Source organism: Fukomys damarensis, unplaced genomic scaffold (assembly GCF_012274545.1).
Source record: "Fukomys damarensis isolate Sample0158 unplaced genomic scaffold, DMR_v1.0_HiC HiC_scaffold_21, whole genome shotgun sequence".
Lineage (NCBI taxonomy): Eukaryota > Metazoa > Chordata > Mammalia > Rodentia > Bathyergidae > Fukomys > Fukomys damarensis.
The window spans coordinates 35,302,185-35,316,389 of record NW_022900933.1 but is presented as its reverse complement, the minus strand read 5'-3'; the positions used below and the strand labels follow the sequence as shown (position 1 = coordinate 35,316,389).

General features: G+C 39.8%; 1 protein-coding gene across 6 annotated transcripts in view; it reads right to left on the bottom strand.

Moving 5' to 3' along the window:
- Window positions 1-14,205, bottom strand: part of Vrk1 (VRK serine/threonine kinase 1) — a 97,841-nt gene that overhangs the window by 28,843 nt on the left and 54,793 nt on the right. The gene's annotated exons all lie outside the window — the stretch shown is intronic.

The following is a 14,205-nucleotide window of genomic DNA, read 5'->3' as shown; positions in this document are numbered from 1 at the left end:
CCCATGTAATTTCAAATCTAAATGTGTAAAATCCAAGTTTTAATTCAAAGTTTCTCTAGGTTACCTAAAATAAGTTTGTACCATTTAAAAAAACCACCCGATAGGCCCCCAATCAGACTCATAATGCAACCAAAACACTCATTTATATTTTCTAACAATTAATACTTCATCTGAGAATGTTCCTTGCTGCAGGCCCTTTTGTGTACAGCTAGGGAAGAAGATAACCTGCTGACAGCATGTCATTCTTTCTCCTAAATGGCACCTGCTCCACAGAGAGCTACAAGTGAACGCTGAACCCTCTCCGAAGCCCCGAATGGTCAGAATCGTTGCTACCAGTGTATCGCACTTAATCCCACAGTCTGAAAACATGCTTAAGGCGGCTGTGGGAAGATCAGAACTCAGAGACACCCACCACGTTCCCAGAGAAAACGCTTCACGTTAATCAAAACAACAACCTGACTCAACTTGAAGAAACCAAAAGGCATTCATTTGGCAGATTTGTATTTGGGGTATTGCTTCTCAAACAAAGCTCAAGAGTGGCCATGACTTCATATAACTGACGAGAGAGAAGGGGAGAGTGCCTTACATCTTTCTTTTCCAAAGTGTTGCTTCATGATTACCATCTAAACCCTGCTGGGCTGAACAGATTGGTTCGATAATTACATACAATAACTGCAGTGGGCAGGTAACCCTCAGCTGGCACAGGGCAGCTCCCCTGTGAGAACTTCCATATGCAAACTGCACTGATGGAGTGCATTAGGTATATCTTTCCTGCCGGTGCGCAGGCCTGATTAACGCCGGCCAAGACTCCAAGGTTAGCATGTCAGCAGATTTGTGATGCATTAGGCAGGAATAAACACAGACACTTTTGTTCGTTCAGACCAAAATTAAGGAGGAATATCTCGGTTCTATATTGCTTTCCATACAGGAGAAAACACATTTTCTAGTTTTTGGAGGGCAGATTTTTTAATTTTTTATTTTTTTTTTAATAAGAGGAGCTATCCAATATTTTCTACCCAAGACTCGATACACTCATCATGCTTTCAAGCTTATTTAATAAAAAGGAGCGTTCTTAATCTCCACATGGGTAAATTACACAGCAATGAAAATAAGACAGCATTCAACCAACAAAAGGAATGGACATCTGTGCCTTAAGTGGCATACTCAGGGAAAGCACTAAACTCCACTAACCCTCTTTCACCAGGGTAGCTGCTGCCCAACCCTCTGATGAGGAAGGTGGTGTGGCTTGGAAGGGCCAATGCTCTACAGACCACCAGTTAAATACAAAACTAACCCTTCAGTTTAACAGAATCTAAGTATATTACTCATTTAAGGCAAAGAGTAAACCCCTAAACAATGTGTTGCCAGCTCCCTTCTTCTGAGGACCTCCAAATGTTACATTTCTGTTATTTGTCACATCCTCAGGCTTCAGATAGTGCCCATGTTGGCTCCCTTTAAACAAAAGAAAAGGCTTTACCAAGAGACTAGATCCCTCTGATTCTGTAAAGTCCTACCTCAGGTCTCACAGGACTCTCATTTATTTGCATTTATAAATGAAACCAAAACATCGTATGACACAGGCATAACTTGTAAAACAAACAGACAACAGTGTTTTCTTTTAATTCAGCACAGGTAAAATATCTTTAAAAAATTATCTCAAAGGACATTAGTGTATATATTACACATTATATTTTTGAAGTGTTCAGATATGCTAGGTTAAAATTTAGTTAATTAGCAGCTTCTCGCTTCCAATTTAAAAACAGAGACAAATTGGCCAGATGCATTTGGACTGATAATTTCCTAATAGTCTAAACACCGACTGGAGACAGCGTGGCTTCAATGGAAAAGAGAATTAAAATCTTCAGATGCAAAACCACCAACCAAGTCGGTTTCCCAAGTAAACCACTGAGCGATCACCTTCAGATGCTTCTGACAGCCTCTAAGAACAGCCGACTGGATGAGACCGCGGCAGTGTTGCTGGGGCTCCCTCCTTCCTCCTCTCACGATATTCATACAAGTTGATCTTAAAAACTGAGAATACACAACCTAAGATTTTTCAACGTTTAGCCTGTGTCAAAGAACTGTGAATACAAATACGTTCTGCCCGTATCACTTAACCTTATTTGAGGCCACCAGAAGTTACCATGTAAATGTTTACAGTTTACAAATTAGTATTAATAACTAAAAATTGGATACTAATCACTCAAAAGTAACTAAGAACAAAAGACAGGGAACACCCCTCAGGAAGAGGAAGCAAACACATACGCTCTGCCACAGCATCTACAAATGAGAGAAGAAAACCAAAGAGAACCTGCCCAGGGGTCCTCGCGCTGAGCCCCTTATTCCCACGAAAACTTCCTTTCTACAGAACCACACTGCCCACCCACGTGGCCTATTAATATGGAGCAGCAGTTTCTGGTAGTTGTGTTTTTACTTTGATGCATTCTTCTGAAAGAGGCACAGTACACAGATTGTGTACGTCAGGACGCCATCTTCATGCCTCTCTTTACTTCCCTCCTTTTGTATAGGAGGTTCTTCTAGGGCACAAACAGGTCTCTTCATCTCCCTAACCCTTGCTGAGCACAAAGGGGAGTTTTTCACATAAATACCTGGATCCGCACCCTGAGAGTAACTACTTAACTCTTGTTACAGTAAGAAAGAAACCACTGTTTTGAGGGATCAGTCCCTCAAAAACGAATATTTAAAAGGACCTTAAATAAATAGAAATATGTTCTAAGAAAACACAGGAAAAGGTCAGCTATAATTTGAGAAAAAAAGTGAAAAGACGGGGAGGGGACAGGAAGGGAACACATGACTCAGAAAAAGGAGCAGGTGAGTATGAAGAACAAACACGCTCTGCTCTCCCGCACTGCAGTGCTGTGCTATGTGGAGCGGTCAGCGAGGAGGACAGCGGAGGAGAACAGTGAATGATCCCCTGGCAGCACTGAGCTCCTCACCACACCTGAACCCATGAGCACAGCAGCATGCTGAGCACCGCAACAGGCTCCACCCACTAGGGTGGAGGAAGACATCAAACACACACACGTTCGATTTCTACAACTGCTCATCTTCCTGGAAGCCACGGAGAAAACCTCTTAGTGTCCACAGATGAGCATGCTCACGTACGCACTGCAGCCGTATGCCCACAGAATGTCACTCTATAAAATAGCAATCTACACACAAACGTAGCCCACACAGGAAGTCAGCCCTTGGTTTTGTCTGCTTTATTTGCTGTTGTTCATTTGTTTAAAGTCGGATCTTTCTCCTGTGGACACTTTTAGGTTTCTATTCTGGACATCAGAAGAGGAAATACAACCTAAGTAACTTTGCTATTAACAGTTCTGGGGAAAAGAGTTTAGCACAAGGAAATGATTAAATACATGGCTTACACTGGGTGAGGTGGAGAATGCCTGTAAACCCAGCAGTGGGGAGGCTGAGGCAGGAGGACTGTGAGTTCAAGGCCAGGCTGAACTACATAGTGAGACCCTGTCTCAACCACCCTCCCAAATTAATTAAATGCATGGAGTACATAGAGTTTGGGATATTAATGTTCTTTACCAATTCAAGAGATCCCACCCTTACAATACCATGAAGAATTAAGAATTTACTGAAATTATCTGAAAATGACATTAAAAATCACGGCTCATCCATGCAAGTGTGCATTTGTCAGGTCTGTCAGAATAAACGTGAACACACGTTGGCCACCTGCCACCTCCACGGACAAGACGCTGTGTAGCGGAAGCCAGGTTTTCACACCCCGCTGGCCTTCCCACATGTGCATCACTGCTGTGGGAGGGCCCCGCACAAGGAGTGGAGGAACCGAGGAACAGGACCTACAGGAGGGCTGCGTGCACGCAAAAACTCGCTCTCAGCAAACCTTCACAGCATATGAGCAATGCAGCTAACCTCCCACACACCTGTGGAAACAGTGGCCCAGCGACAGGCAGCAGAAGGATCAGGTCTGCAGTGTGAACACACGTGCAGTAAGAAGCTGAACGGAGTTCCAGAGATTGGAGGGTCTAGAAGGTAATACACCAGGGTCTTCTCCAGGCGGCGGACTCAGTATGGTATCTCTTCATTCAGGTTTTACTCAGGCTTCCATTATTTTGCACCATTAATGTCAAAAACTTTAGCAAAATTAAGGTGTTATTTGTTGCTGCTGTTGTTTGTACCAGGGATCGAATTCAGAACCTTGTGCTTGCTAGGCAGGCGCGGAGCCACTGAGCAACGTCCCTGGCAAATGTAAGGTGTGTTAAGGACACACTTATGGGGAAAGGCAAATGGTTAGTTATGCCTTAACTATCTTTACTATTTTATATCTAAAATCCCTGGGAAAAAAATTTTAAGCACCTCGAGACCCATGAAAACTGCTCTGTAAACACATGCGGGTGGCTGTACTGCACACAGGTTTTAAGTTTCTTTATTTGTAAAAAGATATATCTCATGTGCATGCTACAAAGCATATAAAAGAATTTAAGTCTTGACAGAATAGACAGTATGGGCGGGGGGGATTTAGCTCAGTAGTTCTGCCGCCAGCCTTGCAAGCACAAGGACCTGAGTTCGATACCCAGTACCAAAAAAAAAACAGATACACAGTATTACATAAATGTCTATGAAAACCTAAGGTTTAAAGGGTTGATACCCTATTACCAATACCAGGTTCTCTGAAGAATTCCCAAAGTAAGAAATAAAAAAGATTTTAAAAGCTGCAACATGATAAATGGGGGTATTTATAAAGATAAATATTTACTTATAAGTTAAATATTAATTTTTATAATTTAAATATTATTTATAAATACTTCAATGAAAACCAAACTCCCATATAGCAGTGGGTATTTAACTGATCTCAAGCTATACATGAACAAGTTTCTTGTAAAACATACAAGGCTACACTGCCTGATCATCCTCCACGAATCTACGCTCACAAAATGCCTAGTTCTAAGACACAGAGAGGAGACAGCAGGCAAGGGACGTGTGGTCAGAAGCCCTCTGCTTTATGTCTACCACATACTATGCTTCTCCAGTAAAGTGCACAGGGGAGATTTCAATGACAAATTCTTTATTTGAGCTATGCATTTTTAATATAAATAGTTATAAAGCTACACTTTGAGTCTTTATTTCACAGTAATTACCATCTTGTCATTTATTGCAAAACAACTTTTACCAATTCACAAACATTACTCCAAACAATCTACAATGCATACATTCATCAAGAGAAATGTAGCCCACACCTACCTAGCACCCTATCCCAAAATTCCGTTTTTAAGGGTCCATGTTAGCTCTAAAGGGGGGTGTTAAGAGATTCAAATGAAAACATTCCTCATTACTTTCATGCTACCAAGAAGCCAGATGAGAAAATAAACAGTAGGGGAATCACAGCAGTAACAGCGAGGATGCAGTCCCCTAACTGATCACCCGTACGTGCCTGCCACTGCTCTAAGCACGTCATACATCTCTCTTCATCCTCAGAACCACCTCATAAGCAAGACAGACAACATCATCGTGCCCGCAGAGTTTGTTCTTTTAAATTCATCCCTTATTAAAAATAAATGCACAGAAATGTTTAACATTCCCCAAGAACTGGTCATAATATCAAAGAAAAATGGATTCATTTAATTTTGAGTATATCCTTTAAGCATGTCTTTTCATTACTTCAGTAAATAAAATCCCCTAGGCACCATTCAAGGCATTTATTTGATACCAAATTTCCTTCCAGTGTCTCTGCTAGCAAGGTTCTCATATATACAAAGATCAAAATACGGCATGTATGTATTACCACCTGCCCACACACAAGAACTGGCCACAGGGCTGACAAATACTACTTAAAATCTAAAATGTCCAATATCTGCTGTTCACAAAAGGGCTGTTTTCTACATGGAAGCTAGAATTCAGACACTCATGATTTGCAGTGGTCCTCAACTCTATTAGAATCACTCAGGAAGCTTTAAAAATTTCCTGAGAGCCAGGCAGTAATTCCAGCTACTTGAGAGGCTAAGGCAGAAGGATTCCAAGTTCAAGGCTGGGCTGGCCAATGCAGGGCTGCAAGACCCTGTCTCAAAATTTAAAAATAAGTAACAAAAATAGGGGCTGGGGTATAGCTCAGAGTGTGCACGTCATCCCTAGCTTCAATCCCCAGTATTACAAAACAAACAAACAAACAAACCTAGGCCTGGGCCCAATCTGATAGTAGGAATTTAAAAATGGTTCTAATGTGCAACCTGGGGCCAGTCAAGCCTTACAAACACACACATGATCCATCAGACAGGTGCTACAGAGCTGGTCTGCCCAGAGGAGAACCACAGAAGAGTCTGACATGAAACACACTAGCTCTCTGGCCACAAGTCTCTCAATCCCCTGAAGTCGCCAACAGTAGACATATGCAATGAAAACTACATGGAACCAACAACTAAACAGATGTTTCAATCTGGGCTGAGGAATGTATTACTAGTCAATCAACAAAATATATGAACAGATAATAAATGGACAAAATCTACTGCAAATCACAAAACCAAAAAGAAAGATAGTAAACTAAGGCTGAAGAATTAATACTATGCCAAAAGAGTCCTTATAAACAAAAAATATATCTATTCTCAAAGAGACTTCAGTGGCTATCATACCAATAAAACAAAAATAAGCTGACATAAAGAAACAGCCAGTTCCCTTAAAATAGAACTACAAAACAGAACAGATGAAACAAGTGAGCTAGAAGCCTGCAGATCCACCAAGAGCAGTGCGGAGGAGATGTGCACCAGGGAAGCTGGCTTTCAGAGTTCCCGAATCCCTGCAGCAGGAGCTCCTGACAGGAGGAGAGAAGCGGTTACACAGATACACATCTTCCAAGAGTTCAAGGAGGGTATTAAGTGCTTTAGACAAGAAGGGTCCACCAAGGACCAAGAAGGATAAATGACTTGTAAAACATACACACTGTGATAAAATACAGAATCCCAGAATAAAGAGCAAGAAACTTCAAGAGTGAATAAAATAGAAATCTAATGAGAAATAAAAATCAACAAAACTGAATGCTAGCAGACAACAAAGCAATGTTTTCAAATTAAGAATTCATTATATGGCCAAATTACTCTTCAACTAGAGGAAAATAATGACATTTTTTTAACTTCCCAGGATTCAAAAAATTTACTATTCTTAGGTTCTTAAAAACAAAAAAAAAAACTTGAGCATAAACTCTGAAAAATGAACCTAAGAGGGCACAGAAAACAAGAAAAAATGGTTAGCAAAAGTAACAAAAAACCTAGCGCTAAAATCTCAGATGGATGTAGTATGAGAGATGGTTTGTGAGGAGCTGGGAGGATTTACTCTTGTGGGAAAAGGACACAGATTCTAATTAACTCTAAATGTTCACACACAAACTTGCTAAAACGTGTTACAAGAGAAGAGTGGGGGCAGTTGGGGATAAGAATTTACAACTTCCTCCCACCAAAAACCTGAAAAAATGAGCCCCAAACAATCCCTAAGCAATAGCTCAGCACAAGCAGAAGCAGCACAGCTTCTCGCCATGACTTCTGAAAGTGATGACCAACAAGTTTGATAGACACCCAGGATTCAAAATTTACTATTCTTAGGTTCTTAAAAACAAAAAAAAAAACTTGAGCATAAACTCTGAAAAATGAACCTAAGAGGGCACAGAAAACAAGAAAAAATGGTTAGCAAAAGTAACAAAAAACCTAGCGCTAAAATCTCAGATGGATGTAGTATGAGAGATGGTTTGTGAGGAGCTGGGAGGATTTACTCTTGTGGGAAAAGGACACAGATTCTAATTAACTCTAAATGTTCACACACAAACTTGCTAAAACGTGTTACAAGAGAAGAGTGGGGGCAGTTGGGGATAAGAATTTACAACTTCCTCCCACCAAAAACCTGAAAAAATGAGCCCCAAACAATCCCTAAGCAATAGCTCAGCACAAGCAGAAGCAGCACAGCTTCTCGCCATGACTTCTGAAAGTGATGACCAACAAGTTTGATAGACACTTCCTGGAAGGAACAAGTGGCCTGTACTCTGAGCCACCCAGAGAAGAATGCGAATGAGAACCAGCAATCCAACTGAGAGGTGCGAGCCAGACAGCGTGGAAAATAGCCCCCTGAAGGAAAGAAGGCCTTCCCACCTTCCACAGTGCACGGGAAGAAGCCTGGATAAGGAGGGCAGAATAATCAAAATCATTCATAATTTGCCTCAACAATAAACAGAATTACCAGGACAGATGACAAAAGACAAAATAAGAAAGCATAAAAGACCTAAAGCCATGGACAGGAGATGGCCCGTGAAGTCTCTATTTTACTAGGAATTAACTAATAATATCTCAAACTAATGACTGAGATTTCTGCCTCTTACAGCTAGGAAGAGAATGGAAGCAACTACTGGGGATAAACAGATAACTGGTCTATGGCTCACCAGATCGTCCTCAAAAGTGCCCCTTAAACAAATCCAGATCTCTCAAGTCCAAACTGTGAGGAAATCTTAGCCACCTTCTCACCACTGAGACACAAGACCCGACACCTGCACTCACAGCTTAAAGGCGGGATAATTTATTCTGGCTCATAGTTTCAGAGATCTTAGCCCGCGCACGTGGATGGCTGGCTTGAAGGTAGAAACTGCAGGGTGGAAAAGCAAGGGAAAGGCGCTCCCACTCTGGCATCCAAGGAAACAGAGAGAGAGAGGAGGAGCTGGGGAGGGAGCCGCACCCTTCCAGGCCACGCCCCCAGGACCACCTCCAGCCAGACCCCACCTCCCAAAGGCACAGCAGCCCTGAAATCATCCAAGGACCACACACACACACACACACACACACACACACACACACACACGCGCGCGCGCACGCTTGGCGGGTACGTTTTAGATCTAAACTGTAACAGAGGAAAAGAAAAACCTCATAAGATGGGAAAGTCAAAGACTCACAAACACAATAATCTGACCAGCTCATATAAAACTATCTCTACCCAACACTAGTAAGATGAACAGAAAAACATGCCAAGAAAGTTTAAATATTAATGGACAAAAGAAAAAAAAAATTCATAGCATGAGAAAGGTAGTTGAAGACTCCACTGTGAAAGAGAAACCACTTCTCCCAAAAGAAAGAAAATTTCATAAAATGCATCAGTGGCTAAAAAATGATATAAAAATAAAATATTACAAAAGAAAATTTCAATTAAAAATAAAATTTTAATACCTTTTTAAAATTAGGGAATTTTTTTAAAAGAGGAAAACAAAATAACAAGGAAACTGTAGATCTAAACAGAACAATATTCATCATAGTAGTAACATTAAAGATAGCAAACAGCAGACAGAATTGACAAATGGATGACGTGAAGGAAAGCTGAGATAACCACAAATAATGCAAAACAGTAGAATTAAGCCGTTTGTATTAGTCAGCTTTCCTGCCATTGAGACACAATTCAAGACATTCATAATTTAAAGGAGAAAAGGTTTAATCTGGCTCAAGGGTGTGGGGAATTCCATCCATGGCTGAATGTGCAATCCATGTTGGCTATAAGGGGAAAACGGCGTGGCAGAAGGGCACAGTGAAGGAAAGCTGCCAGGAACCAGAGCAAGGGAAGGAAGAAGCCAGAGACAAGAAGATGTTCCAGGTCACACCCTCGTGACCCACGTCAGGGAGGCCCCACCTCCTAATGGCCTTCAGATTAACCCACTGAGGAATACAACATGCCAGCAATACAATTACCTTCCAAAAGCCCATCTCTTAATACATGAGACTTCCGGGGACATTTTAGATCTAAACCATAAGACCATTAGAAGAAAACAGAGATTGCAAGTGTGTATGGTTTCTCCAGACAGAGAAAACTACAAACACAAAACACAGAACATAAAAATAAAATATTAAAAAAGAATATTTCAATTAAAAATAACTAAACAACTAAGAGTATCTAAATAAAGATGAGAACAAGTCACACTCATGGAAGGGCATATTTTAAATATTTCAGTTCTGCAATTTCAATCAAAATCCCCTAAATATTTTTGTGGAAATTAATAATCTAATTCTAAAATGTATATGCAAACGAAGAGGGGCACTGACAATCTTTCTTTTTTCCTTCCTTCCTTCCTTCTTTCCTTTCTTTCTTTCAAAGCATTGGGGATTAAACTCAGGGAGCATTGAACTATATCCCAAGTCCTTTGCATTTTTTTATGTTGATACAGAGGTTCGCTAAGTTGCTCAAGATGACTTTCAACTTGAGATTCTCCTACCTCAGCCTTAAAATAGCTAAGATTACAGGCAAGTACCCTAGCAGCACAGCCTGAGAACAAGTTGGAGGATTTACACTGTCAGATATAAAACTGAAGCAAGTAGTATGGTACTGAGAAAGTGAGCCAGTGAACAGAACTGGCTATCAGAAACAGACCCAACACATGGCTCTCAGAACCTGATCAGTACTCCAGGGACATGACAACCTTTTCAGCAAATGCCTCAGATCTACTAGATTATCTACCAAGGGGAAACAAATACTGACTCACATAGCATACAAAATCAACTTAAATTTAGGTCTAAGTGTGATAAAATTTCTTGATGAAGGTAACAGCTTCATGATCCCTATGGTAGACAAAATTTCCCTAAATAGAATACAAAAAGCAGAAACCACAAACAAAAACAACTTGTAAACTGGGCTTCATTAAAATTAAGAATTTCTGTTTATTAAAAGATGTATTAAGAGAGTAAAAAGATAAACCACAGACTTGAAGATGGTACATGCAGTATATACATAAGTACATACACTGGTACATACACAGCACTAAACTCTGGAAAATCAAAAGAAAGTTGACAATGCACATTTTTCTAAATAAGAAAGGAAATGGGCCAGGGATTTAGCTCAGAGGTTCTGTTCCCGGCCTTGCAAATGCAAGGTCCTGAGTTCGATCCCCAGCACCTAAACAAATAAATAAATGGAAAAGAAAAAAAATTCAAATGTACCCCCCACACACACACACACACGGCCAGTGCACATACAAAAAGATGTTCAAAATCAGTAGTCTTCAATGAGATCAAAATGAAACCATAAAAGTCAGTCCACCCGCTACAAATAGATAAAATTAAATAGAATGCAATAGCTACAGTCAGTGAGCAACTGGACCTCTCATGAAGCACCGATGGGGTATGAAATGAGAGCAAATTTGAGTACCCACTGAACATTATGTTAAGTCCTATGCCTCGGCAATTCCACTACATATACATCTAATCTGAAATAAATATGTTTCTCAAAAGAAACCATAATGTTCTTAACATTATAATAATTGTCCCAAAGTGGAAACAATTCAAATGTCTACCAGTAATACAAGGAACAGCTAAATTACAATCATAATCAAAATATAGTACTATGCAGCAACAACAAAAGCAGTTTCCTCACATGCAACACCACAGAAACTCAGACAGAACACTGAATTAACAAACACAAGAGTACACACTTAGGATGTCAGGCCTGTGAATTTTTTTAAATGGCAGAATTAATTCTGGTAATGATCCATATCTTGATAGGAGGATGTTTAAATACATATGTTCACTCTGTCAAGTTCAAATTCCACACTTACTTGTGCATTTTTCTGTGCATATGCACTATTCTCAAAAAAACTACCTGACAAAATTCAGTCAAATAGGAGGTTCAAAATAAAGAACTCAAAATGGACCTACAGGAAAATACTGGTAAGCACCAACACCACAGAAATACAGCACTATGACCAAGCTGTCAGAAAGCAGAAATGTTCTATCAGCTTTGACAATCTAAGCTTACACAATGAAAATGCAGTTTATCTCCATCACAGTATGTTAACATGGGTGCACAGGTTTTCGCCCAAATCGGAGCATATATCTGGGGAGATACGACTAAAACTACCATCTGAGGTGTGATCCCCTCAGAAAAAGAAAGGTCGAACCATCCACCTGAGCAGCTGCGGGCTACTGACTGGCAATGAAATGAAAGACCTTTGCTCTTCTTCAACTCTTTGTACCTACTTGTAGGCTGACTGCCAACAGAGATTTACTCAACAAAGGCTGACAATTTTTCAGAGGAACGCTACAAGACCAATTAACATAACTAAAAAATAAAATTTAAAAACCAGATATAACAGGGTGGGAGGGAAGAAGGGCATGTGCACGTGTCTCACAGGGACAGTGCACACTGTGGGAAACAGGAATCTAAAAGGTAAAGAGGAGGCCACGCTCCAGATCTACTGGGCCAATCCCTAGGGCCGAGACTCCAGTGACTCCAATCAACAGTGCTTTTCTGTTAGGTTGGGCAGGCAACTTAAAACCCTAGAAGAAAACAGCTAATGGAAGTATTAATGTCCTTTTAACTTACTGAGCTCCTTCCAGTAAATTAAGCTGTTCCTAGCCTGGAAGGGACAGAGAGGAAATCTTTAAGGATGGGACTACGTGTATTGATCTTTGTAGCCCCAGGGACTGAGCCGAGACCAGGTACATAAATCAGGCCTTCCACAATAACTATTGGATGTTGATTTAAGAGTACACACTAAATCCTATAACTACTGCAATGTGATGCCAGATTTTCATGAAAAGTGTTTAGTTGTAATCAATAATGAAAAATCTCTGCTTTTGTATTTTTATACTTGATCTCTTTCTTCTTCTGGCTTATAACATTCCAAAGTTCTATGATCTGACTAGAACTCCTTGACTATTGGGCCGAACACATTTCCAAGTCAGCAAACTCATACTTCACTCTAGTTTCCAAATAGGCTGCATCAAATATAGCACAGTTAAAAAAAAAAAAAAAAATGGACAAAAGCTTTGCTTCATTCCATTGTTAATCAATTCCTATAACTTTAGGGTAAAGGACTTCTCTTAAGAACCTAAAAAAGAAATATACTTAATTAATTAAACCTATCTCTTTCTAAAGGAGATGTCAGTCTGATAAATACAAAGCACATATATTTCATAATTCAGAAAAATTAAGAGCAAGAAGAGAGCAAACATGCCAATGATTACTGTGTTTCTAAAATTAAACACCATATCTACTTTTGAGCCTCCTGGTAACTAGAAGAAAGAAAGACAAGTGAAAAACAGAATAATCTGCTAAAAAGGAGACAGCATACAATATCTCAAAGGAAAAAGCTTTTTTACTTAAGGGAGCCCCCAACTTTTCAATCAGTGGAGGTCTGCTTCTAACTATTTTAAATGAAAGCATTTTGAATTTATTAGGGAAAAAAATGCTTCTGCCTTAAAAATAAAACAAAGAGAGAAAAGAAAATCTTAAAATAAAACTGGTAATATCCGACTATTTCACTTTATAAACACAAAGACAATCACATCAATAACTCACTTCAGCTGCATGGCTGTCATGCAGCTTCATGATCTTACCTAACCTATCTCAGCTTAGTCCTTTTTTTTTACTACAAAAGTAGCTGTATTGCAACAATGAGTATACGAAACACAGTAAACTAATGAAGCAAATCTCCTAGTAGTTCAACTTGGCGTACTAATTTATTTCACCTTAACTGGAGCTTTACACATGTAGGGATGATCCAACAGGACATTTCCAGCCTCGAGAGCCAGCAAGGACACAGAAATGATAAGGTCACAGGTGTTAGTTCCACAGCAGACTGACCTATTCAGGTGTTAAAGTCAGCCAACCTGCAGAAACCAAGTTTTCTCCAGCATGCAGGTTCACACTACAGGGATTTGAAAAGGAGGGGTGAGCTGCTCTAAACAAGTTCTCACTGAGTCAGGGACCTTTACTTCTCCATCAGTGAAATTTTAGAAAAAAAAAAAAATTATAGAAGCTAGCTATATTAATGCAAAGAAATCTGTCTTGAGCAACAAAATGCATGCTGCACATTTAAGCATGTATGCAGGAAGTAAGTCTGCTCCCTTAATGAAACAGTCAACTCAGGCTTCCACCTGACCTTCCTCATTTCAAACTTGGAGCTGGCTTTCTGGCACCTTGTGGACCACAAAATTGGAACAGATGCAGTGAGAGAAACTTGTGAAAGTAAATATGTATTTATTTGTCAAGAAGATAAAATTTATGATACAATGTTGAAATTCCTACCTGCCTCTGTAAGTTAAAAATTTACACAAATCATTTAATAGGCTGCTTCTGATTTTAGAGATACTTTGTTTTTAAGCCTTTTTTCCTAGTTTAGGATAGGAGAGTTTCAAGGAAGTCTACTGAATTTTAGAGAGTTAACACTAAAAATGATCAATAATGTGAAAAGTACTTTTTTCTGTA